Source organism: Neophocaena asiaeorientalis, unplaced genomic scaffold, assembly GCF_003031525.2.
Source record: "Neophocaena asiaeorientalis asiaeorientalis breed wild unplaced genomic scaffold, Neophocaena_asiaeorientalis_V1.1 scaffold136, whole genome shotgun sequence".
Taxonomy (NCBI): Eukaryota; Metazoa; Chordata; class Mammalia; order Artiodactyla; family Phocoenidae; genus Neophocaena; species Neophocaena asiaeorientalis.
Window position 1 is genome coordinate 2,194,809 of NW_020185333.1, and position 13,833 is coordinate 2,208,641.

A 13,833-nucleotide genomic window follows, 5' to 3' on the forward strand; every position below is an offset into this window, starting at 1 on the left:
ATACACACACATTTATATATATATATACACATATATATATTTATATATAGCAAATGAAAATATATGAAGTATATGTGAAAATAAATATACCTATAATTTCAACATAGTTCAATGAAAATATTTGATACTTAAAGGGATACATGGAATGCATGGTTATCCTATTCACGACCTAGTCTTCATAATCAGAAATTGTATCTTCTATAAAATATGGGAGATACGCTATCATCTGAGTTTTTCATGCTTCCAAAGAAATTCAGGAAATCTTCTTTCTCATCCAAACCTGGTTTTTAAGCCTGTTGTCTTGTTAAATAGGCCTCCAACATGGAGAGCTACAAGGAAACACCCAGCTCTTTAATATTTTCACATCTTTCTCTGTCAACAAATATAAATCCCCTTAAAGGCTACTGAAAGGAAGGTCCTGTCTTTGAAGTCAGGCTGGGATACCAATTCAGGTTCTGCCATCAAATAGTTTGTGATTTTGAGCAAGTTTCTTAATTTCTTGGAGTCTCAGCTTCATAATTCGTGATTTAGGGGATAGGTGGAACTGGGGTTTAATGGTGTTACCAGACCTTTCTGGTTCATCTGAGACTATCCTGGTTTTAAAACTAAAACTCTGCATCCCAGGAACCCTTTCAGTCCTGGGCAAACTGGGATGGTTGGTCACCCTATAACCCAGCAGAATTGTTATGAAGATCACATATAATGTAATAGTGCATCTCATCGAGATGGATTGCTGTCCTCAGAGTAGCATGAATGAGTGGTCAGCTTTGCTTTGCTCCATGTCTCTACAGTTCCACTTTATTCCCAGCTATGCAGGGATCACCATCTGTTCAGTGGATATATCTGTGGTTGATGAGTTAGTCTTTTAAGTCATCTCAGTAGTATGATTATTAGGCAGAAAGTAAGAATTTTGAGATCGATCTGATATAATTCATCTTCTCCTAGTCTAGTCCCCAAAATGACCCTTTAAAGAAAACCTCTGTAATCTTCTTGCTACGAAAAGTCCTTGCCAACGGTGGACTGATTCTTTTATTACTTCTGTTGGAATAAGCAGTGCAATCAGAGAGGCAGAGGATCAATCAAGCTATACATTCTATCCACCGCTCTGGGGACCAGCATGGAATTGTTCTCTCACAAAGGCTTTATTTAGGCTAACTTAATAAGAACCTCTCTTCTTAAAATATAATGTGAGTTTAATGCTGATGACAAGGGTTGGAAGGCAAGTGCAGAACCAAATCTTCTATGTCTTGAGAATGTTCAGCTGATGTAGCCACTGCACAAGTTTCTCTCCCCAGGTCTGAGGTGTGCAATCCTAACAGGTATGAAATAGCCCTAGAGAGGTCTGTTTGGTCTCAGGGACTCATTCCAACTCTGATGCCTCTACCACAGATGCCCAGTTATGCCAGGCAGAAAAAATGACACTAGTAGAGGCAATGTTCAGGCTGACATCAACCTTTTTCCATCTGGAAAGAATTGAAATCACCACCTCATTTTTGGTAGTTTCCTAGGGAGTAAAAGTTGTGATTTAAGAAATTGTGACTTGGAACTCAATTTAGGACAAAAGATGCCTTTTCCCCAATTACACCAGATGGTACATACACAGAACCTTCATTACCAGCTCTTCAAGCACACATGTCTTTTCTAAGTTGGCAGGCCCTACGTGGTTGGAATTAATAAACCCAGTTCTTCCCGAAACATTACATGTTCAATGTGCTGGCTGGGAGGGAGGAATTACTGAGTCTCAGTTCTTCCTTTAATTCCACTCTGCTTCCCCCTACTTGTGAGTAAGTTACACTGGAAGTAGCAGTATGAAAAGCAAGGATTAGAAACCATCACAGTACCTGGCACATAGTAGGGGTAGTGGATGAGATGTGGTTCCAGCCCTGGCTGTGTCACTTGCTAACTGTATGACCTTAGTGTCATTTTACCTCTTTGGCTCTATTTCCACGACTCTCAGTGAGGGGTTGGATTGAGTAATCTTCAAGGCCTTTTCCATCTCTAAAAGTCAATGAATTGTATGCTTCGGCATCTTCTCTACTCTCTCCTTTTCTTTGTTTGTGTTCCTCTCTGCCTCTCCCTAGAAACTGAGTAGGCTGATGGGATGCCTCTGGTTAGGAATGAGGTGGGGATAATGATTAAGACTGGCTAGGAAAAAACACAGATGTTTCTTTCCTCCCCTTTACTCAAGTCCTGCTCTCAACAGGAGCCTCCCCAAGACACCATATTGCTTTGCCCTCTTCTGGAGGCTGGCTTAACCGGAGCCACGTTAAAACCTAATCCCCAATATGATAGTATTTGGAGGTGGAATCCTTGGGAGGTAACTGGGTTATAAGGGTGGATCCCTCATGATTGGGATTAGTGCCCTTATAAAAGAGACCCCAGAAAGTTCTCTCACCCCTTCCTGTCATGTGAGGACACAGTGAGAAGATGGCCAGCCACCTATGAACCGGGAAGGGGCCCCTCACCAGACACCAAGTCTGCTGGCACCTTGATTCTGTTGCTTTGATTTTTTAATGCACACATACATACCCATGAAAATATAATCAACTTTAACCTTCCATATTAGCATCTTTGAAAGGAGAAGGTGCTCCTAGAGCTAAACTTTATGCAGCATGAATTCCATCTCACACTGGAGTTTTCTTGTGGTCCATGTCAGTCTGTGATTTACTCAAGGTTTCCTTCTCAAAATGCCATTCATGGTGATCTCTGGGAATTGACCATCAGGTCAGAGGAAGATTTTACAGACCAATCTATTATTAGCAATCAGATACTGACTTCACAAAGGTTTAATAAATTAAAGAACCTCCTCTGTTGGGTTCTTTCTCTTTTTAGTTATTCTCCTGTTTAACTTTTTCCCTAATTTTGTTGTGTAAGCTTGCTTTGCAGGGCCATGTCAGTTGTGGCTCTGGGACAAAATGTTCCTTTTCTAGGCAGAGATGTTTCATCTGGAGCCAAACCTGACTTTCCTTTCAGCCATAATGTAAGCATGAAAGTATGAAAATTAACAGCACAAATAAGGTTTTCTTGCTTTCTCTAGCAACGTCAAAAGCCAGGAAAGCAATATCAGAATGCAGTCATTCATCCTCCTTTTCTAATCACTTGATTTCAATTTCTCTTCCAGAATAAATATTTCACACGTTTCTTCATTAGTGTGGAGCTGGAGAAAGGGCAATAACTTTGGCTCAGATGGGTTAATATTGCTCTACCCTGGCAGTTCTGGCTTGTGGAGTTTAGTGTTGGGTTTGTGATTCCTACCAGGCTATATGGCAATGATTAAATAAAGAAGGCGATGAAGTGGCTGAGTGATGGTCCAAGGTTGGATCAGCCAAGAGCAGACATCACAGGCCAAAGCTGAGGTGTGCTGGCAGAGATGTGCTTAAGACAAAACTGTGCATCCACTGGCTATACCCACGTGCAGCGGCTGCCACCACCTCACCCACCAGAGACCCTCTGGCTCCTGGAAGGACCGCTGGGACATACAGAAGGGCTGGAGAAGCCTAGACTCTACTCATGGGGAATGCACACAGTTGGCTTGCTGACAGGGCGGAAAGAGCCTTGTACTGGTGGCTGTAGCCTTGCTGCACTCCCCAATCCAAATGGGGTGAACACCCTGGCCCTGCTCACTCCATGCCATAGCCTGGTGGGAGATCAGGGCCAACCAGGCCATGGGAAAAGACTTGGTCTACTCTCACTTTGCCCCAGCTTCTCCCTCCCAGATTCACTTTGTTGTACAACAGAAACTAACACAGTATTGTGAAGCAATTATACTCCAATAAAGATCTACTAAAAAAAAAAAAAAAAAAAAAGACTCAGTCTAGCTACACAGAGATATTCCGGGGGTGGGGGGGGCGGGCCTGAGGTATGATCCAGGTGAGGTGGTGGCAGCCACTGCCAGCACGTGCTGGAGTGGCACCATGAGAGGACTTGCAGTTCTCCTCCCAGCTGAGTGAGAGGGCTCCATCCCCACGCACTCCACGTTGCAGCTTAGTGCTGGATCGGGGGCAGACAGGTCTCAGGAGAAGACTGCTACAGAGGCAGCCCAGATCTCTGGCGGCAGCACAGCCACCTCAATTCCTGCAGGCACAATGCTCCAACCCCCAGCCCCAGTCCAGCGAATGTTCTGGCTGTACCCACTCCTCATCACAGACTTGCACTAGATCTAGGACCAGCACAACAAGGGAAGGGATGTGACCTTGGGCTATGTCTGAGCAGACCTCTGGGTGCCTACACAGGTGACACATTAGTCCTCTGTGAGCACATGGGCCTCACTTCCTTCAGCACTCCCCACCGAGGGGCAGGGCATACACTCGAGGGGAATAGAACCTGATCGAGCTTGACCCTCAGGGCTTCTACTCCTACAACTGGGGACCACACCCCACCCCTTGACAGGGCAGTGACTGCCAAGGAGCAGAGAGGAAGTCCCGCCTCACACCCTGCACTGGCTTTATGTCTCCCAACGCCAACCAAATCCCCTATCAAGGTGATAACAGCCAGCATACCCTGAGGAGAGAAGATATGGCTGGTGTCCATATCAAAACCAGACCTCACAACAAAGACACTGGACACACACTGTCTACATGGGGATTCTCCCACATAAAAATACGCCTTCAAAACCACAATATATAGTTGTTTCTCCTAAATTCAGAGACAGAGAAAATTAAAGAAAATTCAAAGGCAGAAGAACTGGTTCTGATTAAAAGAGCAAGAGAAATCCCCTGAAAGAACAAATAATGAAATAGAGCTCACCTGTCTACCAGATCCTGAGGTCAAAAAGGTGGTCATAAAAATGCCAACTGAATTAAGAAAGATTATCAATATAAATGCAGATCACTGTAACAAGGAACTAGAAACTATAGAGATGAACCAATCAAAAATAGGTAATTCAATTTCTAAGGTAGAAAGCAATCTAGAAGCAATAAATAGCTGACTAAATGACACAGAAAAACAACTAAGTGATCTGGAAGATAGAACAATGGAAATTCCCAATCAGAACAGCAGACAGAAAGACAAATGAAAAAGAAAAATGAAAGCGACATATGAGACCTATGGGATAATATAAAGTGTGCCAACCTATGCATAATAGGGGTCCCAGAAGGTGAAGAGAGAAAGGGGTCTAAAATGTATTTGAAGAAATTATGGCCCAAAGCTTCCCAAACCTAAGAAGGAAACAGATATCCACATATGGGAAGGACAGAAGGACCCAAACAAGATAAACTCAAACAGACCCACACTAAGACATATTATAATTAAAATGGCAAAAGTTAAAGATAAAGAGTATCCTCAAGACAGCAAGAGAAAAAGAGTTATTTACAAGGGAACCCCCATAAGGCTATCAGCCAATTTTACTACAGAAACTTTGCAGACCAGAAGGGAGTGGCATGATATATATTCAAAGTCCTGAAAAGGAAAAACCTGCAACCTAGGTACTCTACTCAGCAAGATTATCATTTAGAATATAAGGAGAGATAAAGAATTTCTCAGATAAGCAAAAATTAAAAGAATTCAGCAACACAAAATCTACCCTACAAGAAATATTAAAGGGTCTTCTCTAAATAGAAAAGAAGCACAAATCTATAGGAAAGGTAAAATCATAACAGGAAAGGCAAATATATAGTAAGAATTGAAGGTCACTTAAATAAGTCAGTATGTAGATGAAAAAGTGATTTAAAAAACTGTAAAAGCAATTATAACTACAATTAACAGTAAAAGGATAAGCATGAAGCTTTAAAATAGGATATCAAAATCACAAAATATGGGGGAGGGAAGCATAAAAATGTAGATCTCTGACAATGTGCTTGAACTTGAATGACTATCAGTTTAAAGCAAACAGATATAGTTATGGATCAACAGCTATGAACTCCATGGCAACCACAAATCAAAAACATAATAGATTCACAAAAACCAGAAAGAAAGGAACTCAAGCATACTACAAAAGAGAATCATCAGACCACAAAAGGAAAAATAAAAAGAAGAAAAGAACAAATAAGAACTACAAAAACAACTAGAAAACAAGGATTAAAATGGCAATAAGTATATATCTATTAATAATTACTCTAAATGTCAAAAAACGAAATGCTCTGATCAACAGACAAAGAGTGGCTGACTGGATAAAAAAACAAGAACCTGCAATATGCTGCCTACAAGAGAGTCACTTCAGGGCAAAAAAGACACATATAGATTGAAAGTTAGGGGATGGAAAAAGATATTTCATGCAAATGGAAATGACAAGAAAGCAGGGGTAGCAATACTTGTATCAGACAAAATAGACTTTAAAACAAAGGCCATAAAGAAAGACAAAGAAGGGCATTATACAATGACAGAGGGATCAATACAAGAAGAGGATATTACACTCATTAACATATATGCACTCAATATAGGAGCACTGAAATATATAAAGCAGATACTTACAGACCTAAAGGGAGAACTTGACAATAATACAGTAACAGTAGGAGACTTTAACATTCCACTGACATCAATGGACCAATCATCCAGAAAGAAAATCAGTTGAGCAACAGAAATGCTAAATTATACAATAGAACAGTTGGATTTAATTTTTATCTGTAGGACACTACAGAATACACATTCTTTTTAAGTGTGCATGGAATATTCTCTGGGATAGACCACATACTAGGTCACAAAACAAGCCTCAACAAATTTGAAAGTACAGAAATTATATCAAACATTTTTCCTGACCACAACAGTATAAAACTAGAAGTCAATTATAGAAGGAAAAACGGAACAAACACATGGAGACTAAACAACGTGCTACCAAAAAACCAATGGGTCAACATTAAGATCAAAGAAGAGATCAGAAAATACCCTGAGACAAACAAAAATGAAAACACAACTTTACAAAATCTATGGGACACAGCAAAAGCAGTTCTATGAGGGAAGTTCATAGAGATACAGGCCTTCTTCAGGAAATAAGAAAAATCTCAAATGAACAACCTAATCTACCACTAAATGAATTAGAAAAAGAACAAACAAGGCCCAAAGACAGAAGAAGAAAGGAAAAAATAAAGATCAGAGAGGAAATAAATAAAATAGAGATCAAACAAATAATTCAAAAGATCAATAAAATCAAGAGCTGCTGTTTTTTAGAGATAAACAAAACTGACAAACCTCTAGCCAGGCTCACCAAGAGGAAGAGAGAGGATTCAAATAAACAAAGTAAGAAATGAAAGAGGAGAAATAACAACTGATACCACAGGAAAACAAAAAATCGTTAAGAGGATACTACAAATTGGACAATCTGGAAGAAATGGACAAATTTCTAGAAACATACAGCCTGCAAAGACTGAGTCAAGAAAAACAGACAATTTGAACAGACTTATCATTAGAAGTGGAATGGAATCTGTAATAATAATCATTAAAGAAAAACATCAAACAAAAGTCCAGGACTGGATGGCTTCACTGGGGAATTCTACCAAACATACAAAAAACTTACACCTATCCTTCTCAAACTACTCCAAAAAACTGAAGAGGAGGGAACACTCACAAATTCATTCTATGAGGCTACCATCATCCTGATAGCAAAGAAATGGAAAGATATCTCATGCTCTTGGATTGAAAGACTTGATATTGTTAAAATGGCCATACTACCTAAAGCAATCTACAGATTTAGTGCAATCCCTATAAAAATACCCATGACATTTTTCACAGAACTAGAACAAATAATCTTAAAAATTATATGGAACCACAAAACACCCAGAATTGCCAAAGCAATCCTGAGAAAAAAGAACAAAGCTGGGTATAACTCTTCCAGACTTTAGACTATACTACAAAGCTACAGTAATCAAAACAGCATGGTATTGGCACAAAAACAGATACATAGATCAATAGAACAGAATAGAGAACCAAGAAATAAATCCACGCAGCTATGGTCAGTTAATCTATGACAAAGCAGGCAAGAATATACAATGGAGAAAAGACAGTCTCTTCAAAAGTGGTTCTGGGAAAGCTGGACAGCTACATGTAAATCAGTGAGATTAGAACATTCCCTCCCACCATATACAAAAATAAACTCTAAATGCAAGACATGACACCATAAAACTCCTAGAAGAGAACATAAGCAAAACATTCTTTGACACAAATCATAGCAATATTTTCTTAGATCAGTCTCTCAAGGCAAAAGAAAGAAAAGCAAAAATAAACAAATGGGATCTAATCAAGATTAAAAGCGTCCGCACAGCAAAAGAAACCATCAACAAAACAAAAAGACAACGTACAGAATGCGAGAAAATATTTGCAAATGATGTGATGGACAAGGGGTTAACATGAAAATACACAAACTGCACACAACTCAATATCAAAAAACAAACAATCTGATACAAAAACTGGGCAGAGGACCTAAATAGACATTTTTCCAAAGAAGATATACAGGTATATACAGATACAGATATACAGGCACATGAAAAGATGTTCAATATCACTAATTATAAGAGAAATGCAAATCAAAACCACAATGAGGTATCATCTCACACCGGTCAGAATGGCTATCATCAAAAAGTCTACAAATAATAAATGTTGGAGAGGGTGTGGAGAAAAGGGAACCCTTGGACACTGTTGTTTGGAATGTAAATTGGTGAAACTGCTATGAAAAACAGTATGGAGTTTCCTTAAGGAACCAGAAATAGTATTACCATATGATCCAGGAAGTCCACTCCTGGGTATATATCCAGAAAAAAACAAGAAGTCTCATTCGAAAAGATACGTGCACCCCGATGTTCACAGCAGTACTGTTTACAATAGCCAAGACATGGAAGCGACCCAAGTGCCCACCAATGGCTGACTGACTTAAGAAGATGCAGTATATGTATATACAGTGGACTATTACTCAGCCATAAAAAAGAATGAAATATTGCCATCTGCAGCAACATGCATGGACCTACAGAATACTACGCTCAGTGAAATAAGTCAGACAGAGAAAGACAAATACCATATGATATCACTTATATGTGAAATCTAAAAATTAATACAAATGAATCTAGATATAAAACAGATAGATTCACAGACACAGAAAACAAACTTAGTTACCAAAGAGGGAGGAGGGACAAATCAGGAGTATAGGATTAACAGATACAAACTATTATACATAAAATAGATAAGCACCAAAGATTTACTGTATAGCACATGGAATTACACCCAATATCTTGTAATAACCTATAATGGAATATAATCTGCAAAAAAAAAAAAACCACTATGCTGAACACCTGAAACTAACACAATACTGTAAATCAACTAAACTTCAATTTTTTAAAAAGTGAGGAAGATGCAGAGGTGACAGGTAGAGAAGGCAGCTGGAAGGTTGGGGATTGGTTACCTTCAGCAAATAAATTAGTTGGCTGAGCAAGTATCAATAGACAAGTATATTGAGGAGAGTCAGATCCACATTTTTCACCATCTTTTCACTTTCACAAGATTTTCAAACACGGAAACTGGGAAAACTAAAAAGATACTGAGGTGTTGGATTGAAGTTGGAAGTACCAGTATGAACTTATGAATTTTCAAATACATATATATACATAGATATAGAAAAGTTATAGATATATGTAGCAATGAGCACACCAAATCCCCAGATTTTGGCTTTTAAATACCTCCTGCACTAAAAGGAGCCAGGATGCCTTAGAGGAATAGGTAATTGTAAGGCTAGGGCAAGGAAAGAACAAGATGAGCCTGAATCATCTTGTGACAGAAAGTAAAGAAATTCCCAAAGAATGATAGGGACATGTCAATAGGATAAAGAAGTCAGCTTGAAGGAGTCTGCACTGGCCAAGTCTAGGACAACTACAGCATCAAAATAAATGATGGAAATATTGGATTGAAACTCAATGAATAAAATCAGAATCCATAACTTCACCTGATACTAATAAATGAATGTATAAGTAAACAAATGAAAGAGAAGTTCTTCCTTACAGTAAAATTCCAACTGTAAAATGTGAAGGTTTGATGAATAGTATATTGGTGTAATATTCGAATATCTCCCCACAAAATACTAATTAAGTACAAAGAAAAAATGGTGACTTCACAGTGGAGAACTTGGCAGACCCAAATTTGGCCAGAGGATCAAGACTAACATCACCAGCAGTGGGACAGATTGGTATAACACAGCCTCCTAATGTGGTGCAGCATCATTTCTCCTAGTGTGTGCCGAGAAGGCAAGGCTTGAGTCGGAGAAACAACTGACTGATTCAAGTTGAGGGTCATCCTAGTGAGTGAAAAGTCAATGCTTCTTTAAGACTGTCAAGGACACACAGCCAGGGGAGGAAGGAGGAAATGTTCCACACCGAAGGAGAACAATGAGATAATGAATGGGTGTTCCTGGAGAGGAATGAGGAAAAAGAGATGATGGGACAATTGGAGAAATCTGAATGCGGTCAGTAGATTTGAGGCTGGTGTTGTGTTGACATTGATTTTCCAGAATGGAAAGGTGGTACCACAGAAGAATGTTCCTGTTTTGTGAAAGTAGACAGGGAATATTTAGGAGTCATGGGTCATGATGCCAGAAAAAAAGACTCTCTCTCTCATATATATATGTATGTATATATAAACACACACATATATTTGCACACAGACATATATACACATATAAGCAAATAAAAATTATATATATTTCTCAATAAATATATTTATAAATATACACATATACATAGATACATATGTGTGCTAGAGTTCCTAATATTAGCCTAAATAATAGAGCCCTTAGGGGAATAATCACGGAATGAATTGATAACTTCTAATATTTTCCCCATCTTTACTTGTTGTCATTTGGATCACATGCTCACAAAACCTCATGGATCCATTCTACCTCCTCAGAGTCCCTGAAATACCCCTCTTTGGTTGTCATGTTAGAATGAAAAGCTATGACACTACTCTAGTCTTTCATTTATCTCAATATCTCAACGATCACTCAAAGCCACGAAGAGCATTGATTCACACAGCAGGTATTCAAGGAGCACTTACCATGTGCCAGCCTCTGTTCAGGTTCTTGGGCACATCAGTGAACAAGAGGTAAGATCCCCTGCTCTTACGGTGCTTCTTCGTTAGGTGGTGATGTATGTGACATAAGGACAATGGTCTTCTGGTTGGTACCAGGTCACTCAGTTGAGACCATGCCACAACAGTGTTGAGACAGACTGTGTTCATTCTGAATGAAAGGGAAAACTGTTCATACTGTGGTACAGGCAAAACATTTGCACCAAACCAGGAAACCTCGAGAAACTCTTTTGTAACATAACCAAGTTTCCTTGGTGACCTGCGTGGGCTGCACCTCTTCTCTTTCACACTGGGGGAATGCACATGACCTTCAAAACAGTCAGATGCCTCTCAGCACCAGCTGTCCCCTGAGCAGAGCCACACGCTCTGGTGTGTCTGAGGCAAATACATGTTTTCTGGGATGAAAATCAGAACACTATGGCTTCCTCGTTGTAACTTCCAAATACATGGGCACTGGAGAGATGAACACAAACCTTTACAAGTGCTTGGTCACTTCTGTCTTGACCTGAGGGTGGCTCTGACAGGTCCTGCTACTGGGGCTTAATGTGCTACCAAGTAAGGAGAAGGAGCACATCTATGCCTTGGGCCCTGGACAGAGATTGGCAGTGCCAGAATGCTGCTTCTTCTCAGGGTCAGCTTTGGTAGGAGCTTGGGCTTTGCCCTTGAGCCTGGCCTCCCCCTGACCCAGCCTGCCGTTGGTTTAGCCAGCCTTCCTCTGCATGAGAAATGCACGTTAGGGAGATTGCAGCAGGGGAGACGGGTGCTGGGTGAGAGACTCAGCTAAAGGCTTCTTTACCACAGTGTAGACATTGTGGTTTTGTTGGAATCACATCCAGCTTAATGTGCATTTGGTTTTATGAAAAACCCAGGGCCATTTGCCCAGAAGTGAAATGAGTTGACCCAGCTCAGCCACAAATGATATTTTGGCTAGAGATAAGCTCCTGTAGGGAAGGGGAAAAACCTCCCTTCTCTAACTTTAAAGGCTCTCGAGGGTTTGGTGTGGTAAAAGAGGAAGAACTGGACACCTGGGTTCTGCTGCTGCTCTGCCACCAATGAGCTGTGTGACCGAAGGCCGGCCAGTTCGCCTCGCTGTGCCTCAGTTTCCTCACCTCTAAAATGGGTGGTGGTAAGGAAATGATGACCTCTCAAAGCCCTTCCAGCTCAAACATTCTATGATTCTACACAGGACTGTCTACAAAATTTGCGGGGCCCAGTGCAAAATGAAAATGCAGGGCCTCTTGCTGAAACTTATTAAGAATTTGAAGACAGCAACAGCATAACACGAAGCCAAGCACAGGGCCCTTTTAAGCACGGGACCCTGCATGCCTGACCAGATAGCTCACTCAGTAAGCCGTCCTTGATTCTACAGGTGGCCCCTCACTACCCTTTTTTGATCACATATGATGGAGCATCTGCTTAATATCGTGAGAAAAATATGGGCTTTGCAGTTAGAAAGACTTGGTCTTTACCAGAAACTAACACAACATTGAAAATCAACTATACTTCAATTAAAAAAAAAAAGAAAGACTTGGTCTCTAATCTTGGCCCTATATACTAGTGTCTGACCTAGGGTTCCTCACCTAATTGCCCCTTGCCTCAATTTCCTTGTGTGTAAAACAGATGCATCACACCCACCCAGCAGGAAGATTGTGAGCACGTGTTGGGATTCAGTAAACAGCATCACCAGTGTTTGAAGGTACCGTTATGCACATTAAACTGAATTCCGTCTGAACGAGGGTTTCATGAAGCTGTTGTTTTTTAAGGCAAGGTCATGTGCTGCTAGAGAGACTGTCAGATTCAAAACAGACTTTCTTTTTGCCAAAAAAAAGTCACGAGTGGTTTTTTTTACAGTAACTGCATCTGTGGTGTTCTGCTCCTGGACCACACACTCTACGATTTAGGAAGTCATTCCATTCCCAACTGTAAATTATCTCTTGGGCCTGTTACTCTTTTCACTTAGCTCCCATCCTTCCACTCATTTCCCCTACTATTCAGGACTGCATATGGCTTTTGAGAAAACCATTTGAGCTTCACATTTGTTTCACGGCTATTCTTGTTCTCATTTGCTTTTACTTCACATGTATCCACACGTGCAGTTTTCCCCTGATCTCCCTCCTGAGGTCTCTCTCTGCGTTAATACACTGGAAGCAGAAGTCAGCTTCCACTGGGGGAGGAAATATCATTCATTCACACATCCATCCCTTGGTTCATTCACTCACTCATTATTTTTGAGCACTTACTGATAAATTATGACCTTTGAGAAGCTTAAAAACTGATGGGAGAGACAAATGAGTGAAACTTGAAATACAAGGTAAATACTTTTATAAAGGTTGCAGGGCCTGGGCGGGGCAGGGTGGGGGAGTAGGACCCCCATGAGTTCAGTTTTCACCTGGGTGAGCCAGAGAAGGAAACATTTGAACTGGGTCTTGAAGGCTAAGGAGCTTCCCAGGAAAAGATGTGCCCATCTGACAGGAACCCTGGGGCCTCACTGCTGCTTTGCCGCCCCTTCGCTTGTCTCTTGTCATCTCCCTGACACATTTGTTTCAGGATGTCCTCATGTAACTCCAGCTTCACAAACTGGGCACACCTGGGCACAGGGTTTCCCCTGCTGCTCTGGTGGATAAGGAAGTGTGGCGGTGAGGCCCCTCCACCCCCCTCTTTGCCTTAGTCATGTGATTCCTCACTCCTCCCGCTTTCTTTCCTTCTCTCTTGGAGGAAGAGGTCTTTTCTCCTTCCAAAGCCAGCCCTTCCGCCGAGACTCCAATCCTATCCCACCTCCTCTAAGACTTTGCTTATTACATTTTCTGTCTCATAGCTTCCAAATCTCCTACTTTCGAG

General features: G+C 40.7%; 1 protein-coding gene across 1 annotated transcript in view; it reads right to left on the reverse strand.

Annotated features, from left to right (window-relative positions):
* Window positions 1-11,123, reverse strand: part of BOC (BOC cell adhesion associated, oncogene regulated) — a 230,550-nt gene extending 219,427 nt beyond the window's left edge. The window contains exon 1 of the mRNA XM_024735414.1: window positions 10,963-11,123. The gene's annotated coding sequence lies outside the window, so the exon portion shown is untranslated. The remainder of the gene's footprint in view (window positions 1-10,962) is intronic.
* Between the last annotated feature and the right edge of the window lie 2,710 nt (window positions 11,124-13,833).